General features: G+C 46.8%; 17 non-coding genes across 17 annotated transcripts; all 17 read left to right on the forward strand.

Moving 5' to 3' along the window:
- Positions 1–145: 145 nt before the first annotated feature.
- TRNAW-CCA (transfer RNA tryptophan (anticodon CCA)) lies at positions 146–217 on the forward strand. Its single transcript has one exon. It is a non-coding gene; the product is annotated as a tRNA-Trp (tRNA).
- Positions 218–741: 524 nt separating this feature from the next.
- TRNAW-CCA (transfer RNA tryptophan (anticodon CCA)) lies at positions 742–813 on the forward strand. The gene has a single exon. It is a non-coding gene; the product is annotated as a tRNA-Trp (tRNA).
- A 549-nt stretch (positions 814–1,362) lies between these two features.
- TRNAW-CCA (transfer RNA tryptophan (anticodon CCA)) lies at positions 1,363–1,434 on the forward strand. The gene has a single exon. It is a non-coding gene; the product is annotated as a tRNA-Trp (tRNA).
- A 1,164-nt stretch (positions 1,435–2,598) lies between these two features.
- On the forward strand, positions 2,599–2,670 carry TRNAW-CCA (transfer RNA tryptophan (anticodon CCA)). The gene has a single exon. It is a non-coding gene; the product is annotated as a tRNA-Trp (tRNA).
- Positions 2,671–3,220: 550 nt separating this feature from the next.
- TRNAW-CCA (transfer RNA tryptophan (anticodon CCA)) lies at positions 3,221–3,292 on the forward strand. The gene has a single exon. It is a non-coding gene; the product is annotated as a tRNA-Trp (tRNA).
- Positions 3,293–3,817: 525 nt separating this feature from the next.
- TRNAW-CCA (transfer RNA tryptophan (anticodon CCA)) lies at positions 3,818–3,889 on the forward strand. Its single transcript has one exon. It is a non-coding gene; the product is annotated as a tRNA-Trp (tRNA).
- A 550-nt stretch (positions 3,890–4,439) lies between these two features.
- TRNAW-CCA (transfer RNA tryptophan (anticodon CCA)) lies at positions 4,440–4,511 on the forward strand. The gene has a single exon. It is a non-coding gene; the product is annotated as a tRNA-Trp (tRNA).
- A 541-nt stretch (positions 4,512–5,052) lies between these two features.
- TRNAW-CCA (transfer RNA tryptophan (anticodon CCA)) lies at positions 5,053–5,124 on the forward strand. Its single transcript has one exon. It is a non-coding gene; the product is annotated as a tRNA-Trp (tRNA).
- Positions 5,125–10,351: 5,227 nt separating this feature from the next.
- Positions 10,352–10,423, forward strand: TRNAW-CCA (transfer RNA tryptophan (anticodon CCA)). The gene has a single exon. It is a non-coding gene; the product is annotated as a tRNA-Trp (tRNA).
- A 550-nt stretch (positions 10,424–10,973) lies between these two features.
- TRNAW-CCA (transfer RNA tryptophan (anticodon CCA)) lies at positions 10,974–11,045 on the forward strand. Its single transcript has one exon. It is a non-coding gene; the product is annotated as a tRNA-Trp (tRNA).
- Positions 11,046–11,586: 541 nt separating this feature from the next.
- TRNAR-CCU (transfer RNA arginine (anticodon CCU)) lies at positions 11,587–11,658 on the forward strand. Its single transcript has one exon. It is a non-coding gene; the product is annotated as a tRNA-Arg (tRNA).
- A 550-nt stretch (positions 11,659–12,208) lies between these two features.
- On the forward strand, positions 12,209–12,280 carry TRNAW-CCA (transfer RNA tryptophan (anticodon CCA)). Its single transcript has one exon. It is a non-coding gene; the product is annotated as a tRNA-Trp (tRNA).
- Positions 12,281–12,821: 541 nt separating this feature from the next.
- TRNAW-CCA (transfer RNA tryptophan (anticodon CCA)) lies at positions 12,822–12,893 on the forward strand. Its single transcript has one exon. It is a non-coding gene; the product is annotated as a tRNA-Trp (tRNA).
- Positions 12,894–13,443: 550 nt separating this feature from the next.
- On the forward strand, positions 13,444–13,515 carry TRNAW-CCA (transfer RNA tryptophan (anticodon CCA)). Its single transcript has one exon. It is a non-coding gene; the product is annotated as a tRNA-Trp (tRNA).
- Positions 13,516–14,679: 1,164 nt separating this feature from the next.
- TRNAW-CCA (transfer RNA tryptophan (anticodon CCA)) lies at positions 14,680–14,751 on the forward strand. Its single transcript has one exon. It is a non-coding gene; the product is annotated as a tRNA-Trp (tRNA).
- A 541-nt stretch (positions 14,752–15,292) lies between these two features.
- On the forward strand, positions 15,293–15,364 carry TRNAW-CCA (transfer RNA tryptophan (anticodon CCA)). The gene has a single exon. It is a non-coding gene; the product is annotated as a tRNA-Trp (tRNA).
- Positions 15,365–15,924: 560 nt separating this feature from the next.
- TRNAW-CCA (transfer RNA tryptophan (anticodon CCA)) lies at positions 15,925–15,996 on the forward strand. The gene has a single exon. It is a non-coding gene; the product is annotated as a tRNA-Trp (tRNA).
- Positions 15,997–16,509: the final 513 nt, after the last annotated feature.

Genomic DNA, 16,509 nt, shown 5'->3' on the forward strand with positions numbered 1-16,509 from the left:
TCAACGCATGCCTATTTTGATCCTTTCTGAATTGGGGTAATATTTCTTTTATTCAAAATCATTATATCAATCAGAACGAGCAGATGATCAGCTTTTTATCGTTGATATTGGGTGCCAAAAAGGCTCTGTAAACAGTCAAGCCCGAGACCTCGTGGCGCAACGGTAGCGCGTCTGACTCCAGATCAGAAGGTTGCGTTTTCAAATCACGTCGGGGTCATCTGTACATTTTACCAGGAGAGTTCCAGCATGAGACTGATGTTCCTTTCTCTACAGCTAATATACCGCTCGTGTAAAAAAGTCTTTCTTCAATAGTCGTCATTCAGTCGCTCAAGATCAGCGTTTAGTGGTGGAAAAACGCTGTTAAAGGGAGTCTGTCACAGAACCCAGCGCCGAAGAGAGCTAGGTGAGGGTCAAGTGATTGAAAGAGTATCTTCCCCTTGCAAATTGCTGACTCCGTTGCCTAGCCCTCAAGGTTATAGTCAATATGTGCATGAGCCCTTTGGAGCAAGGAAGGATGTGAGGTTCAACTTTTCGAGCAACAGTAACGCCCTGCTGGCTCCAATGTGCTGATTTGCATATTGAAAAAATCAGCGTTAACCGGCTGCGGGAGGCAGCCATTCAAAAGGGGGAAGGAGTATCTGATTCGGGTGACCCTAACCTATCCGTTTGCTAGGGTTGTTGATTTGCTGGGTTCTGGTGACAGACTCCCACTAAATGGAATAAAAAAATAGCTCTTCTATCGACCTCGTGGCGCAATGGTAGCGCGTCTGACTCCAGATCAGAAGGTTGCGTGTTCAAATCACGTCGGGGTCAATTCCCGTCTTTTTTATCATCTAGGAACCCAAAAGGATCAAAATACTCCGCAATAAGACTTCCAGGAAAAAATCAATGTGCGTATTCCTAAACTACTATGTCCTGTTCCTTCTTCATTCTACCACTTGGGAGTCTTGGAAAATTGTCTTTCTTCAAAATTCCTTTATCGCCCACTCACAATCGGGATGTCGCCAATGAAACTTGCTGTTAAATGGGGTAAATGGAACGCCCATTCATCCACCTTATGGGGCATTGGCCGCGTGTCTCGCTCCAGCAGAAAAGGCTCCATTTTCAAATTATGCCGAGGTAGGCTGGGATTGGCATGATCGCGCCAAGCCAGAAATATGGTGAGTAGAAAGAGCTGGCTTGTTTTCTGGGGATCGCTTTACACTGGCGGCAAGATATCAACGCATGCCTATTTTGATCCTTTCTGAATTGGGGTAATATTTCTTTTATTCAAAATCATGATATCAATCAGAACGAGCAGATGATCAGCTTTTTATCGTTGATATTGGGTGCCAAAAAGGCTCTGTAAACAGTCAAGCCCGAGACCTCGTGGCGCAACGGTAGCGCGTCTGACTCCAGATCAGAAGGTTGTGTGTTCAAATCACGTCGGGGTCAGTTCCTTTCTTTTTCATCAACTAGGACCCCAAAAAGGATCAAAATGCTCCGTAATAAGACTTCCAGGAAAAAACTCAATGTGCGTGTTCCTAAACTACGATGTCCTGTTCCTTCTTTATTCTACCACTTGGGAGTCTTGGAAAATTGTCTTTCTTCAAAATTCCTTTATCGCCCACTCACAATCGGGATGTCGCCAATAAAAGTTGCTGTTAAATGGGGTAAATGGAACGCCCATTCATCCACCTTATGGGGCATTGGCCGCGTGTCTCGCTCCAGAAGAAAAGGCTCCATTTTCAAATTATGCCGAGGTAGGCTGGGATTGGCATGATCGCGCCAAGCCAGAAATATGGTGAGTAGAAAGAGCTGGCTTGTTTTCTGTGGATCGCTTTACACTGGCGGCAAGATATCAACGCATGCCTATTTTGATCCTTTCTGAATTGGGGTAATATTTCTTTTATTCAAAATCATGATGTCAATCAGAACGAGCAGATGATCAGCTTTTTATCGTTGATATTGGGTGCCAAAAAGGCTCTGTAAACAGTCAAGCCCAAGACCTCGTGACGCAACGGTAGCTCGTCTGACACCAGATCAGAAGGTTGCGTGTTCAAATTTCGTCGGGGTCATCTGTACATTTTACCAGGAGAGTTCCAGCATGAGACTGATGTTCCTTTCTCTATAGCTAATATGTCCAAACGGTCTTTCTACCGCTCGTGTAAAAAAGTCTTTCTTCAATAGTCGTCATTCAGTCGCTCAAGATCAGCGTTTAGTGGTGGAAAAACGCTGTTGAAGGGAGTCTGTCACAGAACCCAGCGCCGAAGAGAGCTAGGTGAGGGTCAAGTGATTGAAAGAGTATCTTCCCCTTGCAAATTGCTGACTCCGTTGCCTAGCCCTCAAGGTTATAGTCAATATGTGCATGAGCCCTTTGGAGCAAGGAAGGATGTGAGGTTCACCTTTTCGAGCAACAGTAACGCCCTGCTGGCTCCAATGTGCTGATTTGCATATTGAAAAAATCAGCGTTAACCGGCTGCGGGAGGCAGCCATTCAAAAGGGGGAAGGAGTATCTGATTCGGGTGACCCTAACCTATCCGTTTGCTAGGGTTGTTGATTTGCTGGGTTCGGGTTACAGATTCCCACTAAATGGAATAAAAAAATAGCTCTTCTATCGACCTCGTGGCGCAACGGTAGCGCGTCTGACTCCAGATCAGAAGGTTGCTTGTTCAAATCATGTCGGGGTCATTTCCTGTCTTTTTCATCATCTAGGAACCCAAAAAGGATCAAAATGTTCCGTAATAAGACTTCCAGGAAAAAATCAATGTGCGTGTTCCTAAACTACTATGTCCTATTCCTTCTTTATTCTACCACTTGGGAGTCTTGGAAAATTGTCTTTCTTCAAAATTCCTTTATCGCCCACTCACAATCGGGATGTCGCCAATGAAACTTGCTGTTAAATGGGGTAAATGGAACGCCCATTCATCCACCTTATGGGGCATTGGCTGCGTGTCTCGCTTCAGAAGAAAAGGCTCCATTTTCAAATTATGCCGAGGTAGGCTGGGATTGGCATGATCGCGCCAAGCCAGAAATATGGTGAGTAGAAAGAACTGGCTTATTTTCTGGGGATCGCTTTACACTGGCGGCAAGATATCAACGCATGCCTATTTTGATCCTTTCTGAATTGGGGTAATATTTCTTTTATTCAAAATCATTATATCAATCAGAACGAGCAGATGATCAGCTTTTTATCGTTGATATTGGGTGCCAAAAAGGCTCTGTAAACAGTCGAGCCCGAGACCTCGTGGCGCAACGGTAGCGCGTCTGACTCCAGATCAGAAGGTTGCGTGTTCAAATCACGTCGGGGTCATCTGTGCATTTTACCAGGAGAGTTCCAGCATGAGACTGATGTTCCTTTCTCTACAGCTAATATACCGCTCGTGTAAAAAAGTCTTTCTTCAATAGTCGTCATTCAGTCGCTCAAGATCAGCGTTTAGTGGTGGAAAAACGCTGTTAAAGGGAGTCTGTCACAGAACCCAGCGCCGAAGAGAGCTAGGTGAGGGTCAAGTGATTGAAAGAGTATCTTCCCCTTGCAAATTGCTGACTCCGTTGCCTAGCCCTCAAGGTTATAGTCAATATGTGCATGAGCCCTTTGGAGCAAGGAAGGATGTGATGTTCACCTTTTCGAGCAACAGTAACGCCCTGCTGGCTCCAATGTGCTGATTTGCATATTGAAAAAATCAGCGTTAACCGGCTGCGGGAGGCAGCCATTCAAAAGGGGGAAGGAGTATCTGATTCGGGTGACCCTAACCTATCCGTTTGCTAGGGTTGTTGATTTGCTGGGTTCTGGTGACAGACTCCCACTAAATGGAATAAAAAAAGTAGCTCTTCTATCGACCTCGTGGCGCAACGGTAGCGCGTCTGACTCCAGATCAGAAGGTTGCTTGTTCAAATCACGTCGGGATCAGTTCCCGTCTTTTTCATCATCTAGGAACCCAAAAAGGATCAAAATATTTCGTAATAAGACTTCCAGGAAAAAATCAATGTGCGTGTTCCTAAACTACTATGTCCTATTCCTTCTTCATTCTACCACTTGGGAGTCTTGGAAAATTGTCTTTCTTCAAAATTCCTTTATCGCCCACTCACAATCGGGATGTCGCCAATGAAACTTGCTGTTAAATGGGGTAAATGGAACGCCCATTCATCCACCTTATGGGGCATTGGCCGCGTGTTTCGCTCCAGAAGAAAAGGCTCCATTTTCAAATTATGCCGAGGTAGGCTGGGATTGGCATGATCGCGCCAAGCCAGAAATATGGTGAGTAGAAAGAACTGGCTTGTTTTCTGTGGACCGCTTTACACTGGCGGCAAGATATCAACGCATGCCTATTTTGATCCTTTCTGAATTGGGGTAATATTTCTTTTATTCAAAATCATGATATCAATCAGAACGAGCAGATGATCAGCTTTTTATCGTTGATATTGGGTGCCAAAAAGGCTCTGTAAACAGTCGAGCCCGAGACCTCGTGGCGCAACGGTAGCGCGTCTGACTCCAGATCAGAAGGTTGTGTGTTCAAATCACGTCGGGGTCATCTGTGCTTTTTACCAGGAGAGTTCCACCATGAGACTGATGTTCCTTTCTCTACAGCTAATATGTCCAAACGGTCTTTCTACCGCTCGTGTATTAAAGTCTTTCTTCAATAGTCGTCATTCAGTCGCTCAAGATCAGCGTTTAGTGATGGAAAAACGCTGTTAAAGGGAGTCTGTCACAGAACCCAGCGCCGAAGAGAGCTAGGTGAGGGTCAAGTGATTGAAAGAGTATCATCCCCTTGCAAATTGCTGACTCCGTTGCCTAGCCCTCAAGGTTATAGTCAATATGTGCATGAGCCCTTTGGAGCAAGGAAGGATGTGAGGTTCAACTTTTCGAGCAACAGTAACGCCCTGCTGGCTCCAATGTGCTGATTTGCATATTGAAAAAATCAGCGTTAACCGGCTGCGGGAGGCAGCCATTCAAAAGGGGGAAGGAGTATCTGATTCGGGTGACCCTAACCTATCCGTTTGCTAGGGTTGTTGATTTGCTGGGTTCTGGTGACAGACTCCCACTAAATGGAATAAAAAAATAGCTCTTCTGTCGACCTCGTGGCGCAACGGTAGCGCGTCTGACTCCAGAACAGAAGGTTGCGTGTTCAAATCACGTCGGGGTCAATTCCCGTCTTTTTTATCATCTAGGAACCCAAAAGGATCAAAATACTCCGCTTTAAGACTTCCAGGAAAAAATCAATGTGCGTATTCCTAAACTACTATGTCCTGTTCCTTCTTCATTCTACCACTTGGGAGTCTTGGAAAATTGTCTTTCTTCAAAATTCCTTTATCGCCCACTCACAATCGGGATGTCGCCAATGAAACTTGCTGTTAGATGGGGTAAATGGAACGCCCATTCATCCACCTTATGGGGCATTGGCCGCGTGTCTCGCTCCAGAAGAAAAGGCTCCATTTTCAAATTATGCCGAGGTAGGCTGGGATTGGCATGATCGCGCCAAGCCAGAAATATGGTGAGTAGAAAGAGCTGACTTGTTTTCTGGGGATCGCTTTACACTGGCGGCAAGATATCAACGCATGCCTATTTTGATCCTTTCTGAATTGGGGTAATATTTCTTTTATTCAATCAAATCAAATCAAATCAAAAAATGCTTTATTGGCACGTCCGAATAGGTATTTGGCATTGCCAAAGCTAGTAAAGTGTGGGGGGGGGAGAGTTGGGTTGGGTGGGTGGTGGGTATGGGGGGGGTTTGGGTTATAACAGTCCATGGAGTCTCATCTTCCTCTTCGTTGGTGACTGCTATTAGGGGGGGGGGTTGGAGGTGGGGTGGGGTAGGACGGTTGGTTTGGGGTATAACAGTCCGTGGAGTCTCGTCTTCCTCTTCGTTGGTGACTGCTATATGGGGAGGTGGGGGCGGGGCGGGTGTTTTGGGATAAATATAACAGTCCATGGAGTCTCATCTTCCTCTGGTTTGGTGACAGCTGGACACGTATTGGGCAGCGATCTCCACAGTGGCTTCTTCTTCTCCCAGTAGGATGTAGAGTTTCCTCTTCTCGTCTGCAGATCTGAAGTCTGGGATGTGGGCAGAGAGTCTTTGGTAGTAGACGGCCCTCACAGCTGAGTATTTGGTGCAGTGTAGCAGGAAGTGGGTCTCGTCTTCTAGGACCCCCTGGTCACAGTGCTGGCACAGTCACTTCTCCCGTGGCTTGTACGTCTGCCTGTATCGCCCCGTCTCTATCTCTAGGTTGTGAGCGCTCAGTCTGTACCGGCTCAGGGTCTGTCTGTGCTTGGGGTGGCGTATTCTCTCCAGGTAGGTGGCCATGTTGTAGTCCCTTTGTAGGGATTGGTATACGGTGAGTTTCTTGGAGTTATTTATTTCATTTCTCCATTCTTCAATGTACCGCTCTCTGTTTGCCTCTGTGGTCGCCTTTATTTCGGCCTTGGTTATCATCTGTTGGTGTTTTTGGTTTGGTGGTTGGCTGCTGTTTGGTTGGTGAATGTCTGGTTTGCTCAGGTGGCTTAGCCAGGCTTGGTGGTGGTAGGAGTCGGGCTTGCTCACCTGGATGTGTGCCTGGAAAGCTAGCGCCCTCTTCTGTATGGTGAGCCATAGGGGGAGTCTGCCTAGCTCTGCCCTGCAGGCCATGTTGGAGGTGTTGTGATGGACATGGAGCAGGTATTTGCAGAACTCCAGGTGGAAGTTCTCTGTTGGGCTGGAATCCCACTTTGACTGGTCTGGGTAGGTGGCTGGGCCCCAAACTTCACTGCCATAGAGAAGGATCGGGGTGATGACTGCGTCAAATATCTTCAGCCAGACCCTCACCGGTGGTTTGAGGTGGTACAGTTGTCTTCTGATGGCGTAGAAGGTTCTGCAGGCTTTTGCTTTCAGGGTTTCTATTGCTGCTTTGAAGCTTCCTGATTGGCTGAGCTCCAGCCCCAGGTAGGTGTAGCTGTTGGTTTTCTCCAGTGTGGAGCCGTTCAGTGTGAATTGTGGGGTGGTGGAGGCTTTATTGTGGCCCTTCTTCTGAAATACCATGATTTTGGTCTTCTTCTGGTTGATGGGTAGGGCCCATGTGGTGCTGAATTTTTCCAGCACTGACAGGCTTTCTTGGAGGTCTTTCTCGGTGGGGGCCAGGAATAGGAGGTCATCGGCATACAGCAGGAACTTCACCTCTCGATTGTTCAGGGTGAGGCCTGGGGTTGGTGAGGTCTCCAGGGCTGTAGCCAGTTCATTGATATAGATGTTGAAGAGCGTTGGGCTCAGGCTACAGCCTTGTCTGACCCCTCGGGCCTGTTGGAAGTATGCGGTCCTTTTCCCATTCACCTTCACACTGCACTGGTTTCCGGTGTAGGAGCTCTTGATGACGTCGTACGTTCTTCCTCCTATTCCGCTCTCTAGGAGTTTTAGGAGTAGGCCTGGGTGCCATACTGAATCAAACGCCTTCTTAAAGTCCACGAAGCAGGCGAATATCTTGCCTCTTCTGGTGTTGTGGACGTGCGTCTTGATGAGGCTGTGCAGGGTGTAGATATGGTCTGTGGTGCGGTGGTTTGGCATGAACCCTGCTTGGCTCTTGCTGAGGACCCCGTGTTGTGTGAGGAAGGTGAGGATTCTGTTATTGATGATGCTGTTGAACAGTTTCCCCAGCGTGCTGCTGACGCAGATCCCTCTGTAGTTGTTGGGGTCATATTGGTCCCCATTCTTGTAGATGGGGGTTATGAGCCCTTTGTTCCAGTCTTCGGGGAAGTGTCCAGCATTGAGCACGAGGGTGAATAGCTTTGCCAGTGCCGCGTGTATTGCTGGAGGGCTGTATTTGATCATCTCTGGTAGGATGCCGTCAGGGCCACTGGCCTTTTTGCCTTTCAGCAGGACAATTCTTTCCTGTATATCTTTTATGGTGATTGGTGAGTCCAGAGGGTTCTGGAAGTCTTTGATGACTTTCTCCATGTCCCTCAGTTTGGTGATTATCTGTTGCTGTTCTGGAGTTAGTTCTTCTTCTGGGATTTTTTTGTAGAGACCTCTGAAGTAGTTGAGCCAGATATTGCCATTTTGGATGTGGAGAGAGTTTTTCTTGGGCTTTGTGCCCATGTGGTGCCAGGTCTCCCAGAATGAGCTGTCCTGGAGGGAGTCCTCTAGTTGCTCGATTTTGTGGGAGAGGTATTTCTGTTTCTTCTCTCTGAGGGTGCCCTTGTATTGCTTGCATAGATTGTTGTAGGCTTCCCTCACCTCCTTGTTGTTGGGGTCCCTGTGTTTTTGGTTGGAGGCTGTTCTTAGGGTATGGCGTAGTGCTCTGCAGTCGCTGTCGAACCATTTGTGGGACTGTTTGTTGGTTTGTCTTATGGGTTTGGTTCGTTTCAGGCCTGCTAGTTCTGCTGTGGTCTGTAGGATGTACTTGAGATCCTTCACAGCTCTGGTGACTCCCTGTTGGTCTGGCTGATAGGTGTTTGTATGGAAGTTTGTGAGCAGTGTCTTGATTTCGGGTCGGTTGGTTGCGTTGGTATATTCTATGGCCTGGTGGTTGGCCCATGTGAAATGTCTTGGTAGGTTGTAGAGGCCGGACTGTTGGGGCTCATGTGTGGGTGTTTTGTTCCTGGTTCTCATGTATAGTAGGATCTGGTTGTGGTCTGATAGATGGGAGTCAGGTGCGATTGTGAAGTCTTCAATGTCTGACAGGTCTGCGTCTGTAATGGCATAGTCCACCACGCTGTTGCCCACTTGAGAGTTTAGTGTGAAGCGTCCTCTGGGATCGCCTGTGGTACGTCCGTTTATTATGTACAGTCCTAGGCTTCGGCACATGTTCAGCAGTTGTCTCCCACTCTTGTTGACAATTCTGTCTTGGCTGTTTCTTCTTGTCTGTGTGGGTTCTGGGTGGTGGATCTCACTACCGTGCGTATGTGGGTTGTCGTCCGGGGGCAGGTAGTCTATCTCTGTGCCTGTCCTTGCATTCAGGTCTCCGCATATTAGTACTCTGCCTTTGGGTTGGAAGTGGACGGCTTCCCTTTGTAGGACCTCGTAAGTGTCGGGGTCGTGGTAGGGGGACCCTGGTGGGGGCATATATACTGCACAGAGATAGATGTCCTGCTGGCCGCTGAGGATGGAGCTGCTTATTTTTATCCATATGTGATTAGTTCCACGTTTGGTAGCTTTTACGTGTTCTTTGAGCTCCTCCTTGTACCATATTAGTATGCCTCCTGAGTGGCGGCCATGTTTGGTGGTCTTATTTTTCTGGGCGGGCACTGAGAATTCCTTGTAGCCCATGGGTGTTAGGGACTCGTCATCTGCCCGGGTCCATGTCTCTAGGAGGATTTGAATGTCTATGTTTTTTAGTCTGTCTATGAAGTCTGGATCTTTTGATTTAGATCCAAAGGCTGAGGCGTTCAGCCCTTGTATGTTCCAACTACTGATAGTTAGTGATTTCATCTTCGGTGTGTAAACCTTGTAATGAGCTGTCCTGCAGAGGACGGGCTGGGTTCTTGGTTGGTTGCAGTGTGGCCAGGTATTGGTTTATGTGCATTGCTGTTGTGGCCATTGTAGTAACCGCATGCTCTATTCTCTTTATTGTCTCTATGTCGGTGCTCTGGGTTGCTCTGGTTGGCTTTTTCTTGATAGGTGGCATCTTTGGGGGGTTCTGTCTTGGATATTGGCGGTTGTCGGGTATTATTTCCATGACTCTTTGTTTTGTTTGTTGTCTAGGCCTGGGGGCTCTGTTGAGCACTAAGTCTTTGAATTCCTTCGCTAGGAGGCTGACGCCATGTTTATTGAGGTGTTTGTCATCATATAGGTGACGCTTATCTATGGAGGGGTGTTGTGCCAGGGTGATGCCTGGTGTTTGTCTGATTCTGGTCGCCAGCTCTTTGTTGATCCCCATGATGGTAGCTTCAGAGATGCCGTCTCGTGGGAGCAGAGATGACAGGATGATACTACTGTCTGGGAACTGTTGCTTTACTTTCTCTGCTAGTTGGACCAGTTGGCCCGCTATCTGTTGGGGCTGGTCAGAGAGATCTTCTGTGCCTGTGTGTATGACAATGTGTTTCGGGGTAGTGAAGAAAGGCTTGCAAATGACAATGTTGGCTTTTTCAATGGTTGGGCTGTGGATTTTCTTGACTCTTTGCCGTGGGAAGAGCTTTCTTGTATTAATGTACTTGCCATTGGAGTCTATGATCAGGACTATATCTGGGTTTGAGGTTCTCGTTGTTTGGGTTCTCTCTGGCTCTATGTCTGGGGTGATGGGCAGTTCTGGGCTTTCTTGTGATGTGTGAGGCATTTCTGGCTTATTGATACCTTGATCAGAGTCTGTTGTGTATTCAAAATCATGATATCAATCAGAACGAGCAGATGATCAGCTTTTTATCGTTGATATTGGGTGTCAAAAAGGCTCTGTAAACAGTCGAGCCCGAGACCTCGTGGCGCAACGGTAGCGCGTCTGACTCCAGATCAGAAGGTTGTGTGTTCAAATCACGTCGGGGTCAGTTCCCACCTTTTTCATCATCTAGGAACCCAAAAAGGATCAAAATGCTCTGTAATAAGACTTCCAGGAAAAAATCAATGTGCGTGTTCCTAAACTACTATGTCCTGTTCCTTCTTTATTCTACCACTTGGGAGTCTTGGAAAATTGTCTTTCTTCAAAATTCCTTTATCGCCCACTCACAATCGGGATGTCGCCAATGAAACTTGCTGTTAAATGGGGTAAATGGGACGCCCATTCATCCACCTTATGGGGCATTGGCCGCGTGTCTCGCTCCAGAAGAAAAGGCTCCATATTCAAATTATGCCGAGGTAGGCTGGGATTGGCATGATCGCGCCAAGCCAGAAATATGGTGAGTAAAAAGAGCTGGCTTGTTTTCTGGGGATCGCTTTACACTGGCGGCAAGATATCAACGCATGCCTATTTTGATCCTTTCTGAATTGGGGTAATATTTCTTTTATTCAAAATCATGATATCAATCACAACGAGCAGATGATCAGCTTTTTATCGTTGATATTGGGTGCCAAAAAGGCTCTGCAAAAAGTCAAGCCCGAGACCTCGTGGCGCAACGGTAGCGCGTCTGACTCCAGATTAGAAGGTTGCGTGTTCAAATCACGTCGGGGTCATCTGTGCATTTTACCAGTAGAGTTCCAGCATGAGACTGATGTTCCTTTCTCTACAGCTAATATGTCCAAACGGTCTTTCTACCGCTCGTGTAAAAAAGTCTTTCTTCAATAGTCGTCATTCAGTCGCTCAAAATCAGCGTTTAGTGATGGAAAAACGCTGTTAAAGGGAGTCTGTCACAGAACCCAGCGCCGAAGAGAGCTAGGTGAGGGTCAAGTGATTGAAAGAGTATCTTCCCCTTGCAAATTGCTGACTCCGTTGCCTAGCCCTCAAGGTTATAGTCAATATGTGCATGAGCCCTTTGGAGCAAGGAAGGATGTGAGGTTCACCTTTTCGAGCAACAGTAACGCCCTGCTGGCTCCAATGTGCTGATTTGCATATTGAAAAAATCAGCGTTAACCGGATGCGGGAGGCAGCCATTCAAAAGGGGGAAGGAGTATCTGATTCGGGTGACCCTAACCTATCCGTTTGCTAGGGTTGTTGATTTGCTGGGTTCGGGTGACAGATTCCCACTAAATGGAATAAAAAAATAGCTCTTCTGACAACCTCGTGGCGCAACGGTAGCGCGTCTGACTCCTGATCAGAAGGTTGCGTGTTAAAATCACGTCGGGGTCAGTTCCCACCTTTTTCATCATCTAGGAACCCAAAAAGGATCAAAATGCTCTGTAATAAGACTTCCAGGAAAAAATCAATGTGCGTGTTCCTAAACTACTATGTCCTGTTCCTTCTTTATTCTACCACTTGGGAGTCTTGGAAAATTGTCTTTCTTCAAAATTCCTTTATCGCCCACTTACAATCGGGATGTCGCCAATGAAACTTGCTGTTAAATGGGGTAAATGGAACGCCCATTCATCCACCTTATGGGGCATTGGCCGCGTGTCTCGCTCCAGAAGAAAAGGCTCCATATTCAAATTATGCCGAGGTAGGCTGGGATTGGCATGATCGCGCCAAGCCAGAAATATGGTGAGTAGAAAGAGCTGGCTTGTTTTCTGGGGATCGCTTTACACTGGCGGCAAGATATCAACGCATGCCTATTTTGATCCTTTCTGAATTGGGGTAATATTTCTTTTATTCAAAATCATGATATCAATCACAACGAGCAGATGATCAGCTTTTTATCGTTGATATTGGGTGCCAAAAAGGCTCTGCAAACAGTCAAGCCCGAGACCTCGTGGCGCAACGGTAGCGCGTCTGACTCCAGATTAGAAGGTTGCGTGTTCAAATCACGTCGGGGTCATCTGTGCATTTTACCAGTAGAGTTCCAGCATGAGACTGATGTTCCTTTCTCTACAGCTAATATGTCCAAACGGTCTTTCTACCGCTCGTGTAAAAAAGTCTTTCTTCAATAGTCGTCATTCAGTCGCTCAAGATCAGCGTTTAGTGATGGAAAAACGCTGTTAAAGGGAGTCTGTCACAGAACCCAGCGCCGAATAGAGCTAGGTGAGGGTCAAGTGATTGAAAGAGTATCTTCCCCTTGCAAATTGCTGACTCCGTTGCCTAGCCCTCAAGGTTATAGTCAATATGTGCATGAGCCCTTTGGAGCAAGGAAGGATGTGAGGTTCAACTTTTCGAGCAACAGTAACGCCCTGCTGGCTCCAATGTGCTGATTTGCATATTGAAAAAAACAGCGTTAACCGGCTGCGGGAGGCAGCCATTCAAAAGGGGGAAGGAGTATTTGATTCGGGTGTCCCTAACCTATCCGTTTGCTAGGGTTGTTGATTTGCTGGGTTCTGGTGACAGACTCACATTAAATGGAATAAAAAAATAGCTCTTCTATCGACCTCGTGGCGCAACGGTAGCGCGTCTGACTCCAGATCAGAAGGTTGCGTGTTCAAATCACGTCGGGGTCAGTTCCCTTCTTTTTCATCATCTAGGAACCCTAGAAGAATCAAAATGCTCTGTAATAAGACTTCCAGGAAAAAATCAATGTGCGTGTTCCTAAACTACTATGTCCTGTTCCTTCTTTATTCTACCACTTGGGAGTCTTGGAAAATTGTCTTTCTTCAAAATTCCTTTATCGCCCACTCACAATCGGGATGTCGCCAATGAAACTTGCTGTTAAATGGGGTAAATGGAACGCCCATTCATCCACCTTATGGGGCATTGGCCGCGTGTCTCGCTCCAGAAGAAAAGGCTCCATTTTTAACTTATGCTGAGGTAGGCTGGGATTGGCATGATCGCGCCAAGCCAGAAATATGGTGAGTAGAAAGAGCCTGCTTGTTTTCTGGGGATCGCTTTACACTGGCGGCAAGATATCAACGCATGCCTATTTTGATCCTTTCTGAATTGGGGTAATATTTCTTTTATTCAAAATCATGATATCAATCAGAACGAGCAGATGATTAGCTTTTTATCCTTGATATTGGGTGCCAAAAAGGCTCTGCAAACAGTTGAGCCTGAGACATCGTGGCGCAACGGTAGCGCGTCTGACTCCAGATCAGAAGGTTGCGTGTTCAAATCACGTCGGGGTCATCTGTGCATTTTACCAGGAGAGTTCCTGCATGAGACTGATGTTCCTTTCTCTACAGCTAATATGTCCAAATGGTCTTTCTACCGCTCGTGTAAAAAAGTCTTTCTTCAATAGTCGTCATTCAGTCGCTCAAGATCAGCGTTTAGTGATGGAAAAACGCTGTTAAAGGGAGTCTGTCACAGAACCCAGCGCCGAAGAGAGCTAGGTGAGGGTCAAGTGATTGAAAGAGTATCTTCCCCTTGCAAATTGCTGACTCCGTTGCCTAGCCCTCAAGGTTATAGTCAATATGTGCATGAGCCCTTTGGAGCAAGGAAGTATGTGAGGTTCACCTTTTCGAGCAACAGTAACGCCCTGGTGGCTCCAATGTGCTGATTTGCATATTGAAAAAAACAGCGTTAACCGGCTGCGGGAGGCAGCCATTCAAAAGGGCGAAGGAGTATCTGATTCGGGTGACCCTAACCTATCCGTTTGCTAGGGTTGTTGATTTGCTGGGTTCGGGTGACAGATTCCCACTAAATGGAATAAAAAAATAGCTCTTCTATCGACCTCGTGGCGCAACGGTAGCGCGTCTGAATTCAGATCAGAAGGTTGCGTGTTCAAATCACATCGGGGTCAGTTCCCGACTTTTTCATCATCTAGGAACCCAAAAAACTATCAAAATGCTCTGTAATAAGACTTCCAGGAAAAAATCAATGTGCGTGTTCCTAAACTACTATGTCCTGTTCCTTCTTTATTCTACCACTTGGGAGTCTTGGAAAATTGTCTTTCTTCAAAATTCCTTTATCGCCCACTCACAATCGGGATGTCGCCAATGAAACTTGCTGTTAAATGGGGTAAATGGAACGCCCATTCATCCACCTTATGGGGCATTGGCCGCGTGTCTCGCTCCAGAAGAAAAGGCTCCATTTTCAAATTATGCCGAGGTAGGCTGGGATTGGCATGATCGCGCCAAGCCAGAAATATGGTGAGTAGAAAGAGCTGGCTTGTTTTCTGGGGATCGCTTTACACTGGCGGCAAGATATCAACGCATGCCTATTTTGATCCTTTCTGAATTGGGGTAATATTTCTTTTATTCAAAATCATGATATCAATCAGAACGAGCAGATGATTAGCTTTTTATCCTTGATATTGGGTGCCAAAAAGGCTCTGCAAACAGTTGAGCCGGAGACATCGTGGCGCAACGGTAGCGCGTTTGACTCCAGATCAGAAGGTTGCGTGTTCAAATCACGTCGGGGTCATCTGTGCATTTTACCAGGAGAGTTCCTGCATGAGACTGATGTTCCTTTCTCTACAGCTAATATGTCCAAACGGTCTTTCTACCGCTCGTGTAAAAAAGTCTTTCTTCAATAGTCGTCATTCAGTCGCTCAAGATCAGCGTTTAGTGATGGAAAAACGCTGTTAAAGGGAGTCTGTCACAGAACCCAGCGCCGAAGAGAACTAGGTGAGGGTCAAGTGATTGAAAGAGTATCATCCCCTTGCAAATTGCTGACTCCGTTGCCTAGCCCTCAAGGTTATAGTCAATATGTGCATGAGCCCTTTGGAGCAAGGAAGGATGTGAGGTTCACTTTTTCGAGCAACAGTAACGCCCTGGTGGCTCCAATGTGCTGATTTGCATATTGAAAAAATCAGCGTTAACCGGCTGCGGGAGGCAGCCATTCAAAAGGGGGAAGGAGTATCTTATTCGGGTGACCCTAACCTATCCGTTTGCTAGGGTTGTTGTTTTGCTGGGATCGGGTGACAGACTCCCACTAAATGGAATAAAAAAGTAGCGCTTCTATCGACCTTGTGGCGCAACGGTAGCGCGTCTGACTCCAGATCAGAAGGTTGCGTGTTCAAACCACGTCGGGGTCAGTTTCCGTCTTTTTCCGTCTTTTTCATCATCTAGGAACCCAAAAAGTATCAAAATGCTCCGTAGTACGACTTCCAGGAAAAAATCAATGTGCGTGTTCCTAAACTACTATGTCCTGTTCCTTCTTTATTCTACCACTTGGGAGTCTTGGAAAATTGTCTTTCTTCAAAATTCCTTTATCGCCCACTCACAATCGGGATGTCGCCAATGAAACTTGCTGTTAAATGGGGTAAATGGAACGCCCATTCATCCACCTTATGGGGCATTGGCCGCGTGTCTCGCTCCAGAAGAAAAGGCTCAATTTTCAAATTATGCCGAGGTAGGCTGGGATTGGCATGATCGCGCCAAGCCAGAAATATGGTGAGTAGAAAGAGCTGGCTTGTTTTCTGGGGATCGCTTTACACTGGCGGCAAGATATCAACGCATGCCTATTTTGATCCTTTCTGAATTGGGGTAATATTTCTTTTATTCAAAATCATGATCTCAATCAGAACGAGCAGATGATCAGCTTTTTATCGTTGATATTGAGTGCCAAAAAGGCTCTGTAAACTGTTGAGCCTGAGACCTCGTGGCGCAACGGTAGCGCGTCTGACTCCAGATCAGAAGGTTGCGTGTTCAAATCACGTAGGGGTCATCTGTGCTTTTTACCAGGAGAGTTCCAGCATGAAACTGATGTTTCTTTCTCTACAGCTAATATGTCCAAACGGTCTTTCTACCGCTCGTGTAAAAAAGTCTTTATTCAATAGTCGTCATTCAGTCGCTCAAGATCAGCGTTTAGTGATGGAAAAACGCTGTTAAAGGGAGTCTGTCACAGAACCCAGCGCCAAAGAGAGCTAGGTGAGGGTCAAGTGATTGAAAGAGTATCTTCCCCTTGCAAATTGCTGACTCCGTTGCCTAGCCCTCAAGGTTATAGTCAATATGTGCATGAGCCCTTTGGAGCAAGGAAGGATGTGAGGTTCACCTTTTCGAGCAACAGTAACGCCCTGGTGGCTCCAATGTGCTGATTTGCATATTGAAAAAAACAGCGTTAACCGGCTGCGGGAGGCAGCCATTCAAAAGGGGGAAGGAGTATCTGATTCGGGTGACCCTAACCTATCCGTTTGCTAGGGTTGTTGATTTGCTGGGATCGGGTGACAGACTCCCAATA

The sequence above is a fragment of the Leptodactylus fuscus genome, chromosome 5 (assembly GCF_031893055.1).
Source record: "Leptodactylus fuscus isolate aLepFus1 chromosome 5, aLepFus1.hap2, whole genome shotgun sequence".
Classification (NCBI taxonomy): domain Eukaryota; kingdom Metazoa; phylum Chordata; class Amphibia; order Anura; family Leptodactylidae; genus Leptodactylus; species Leptodactylus fuscus.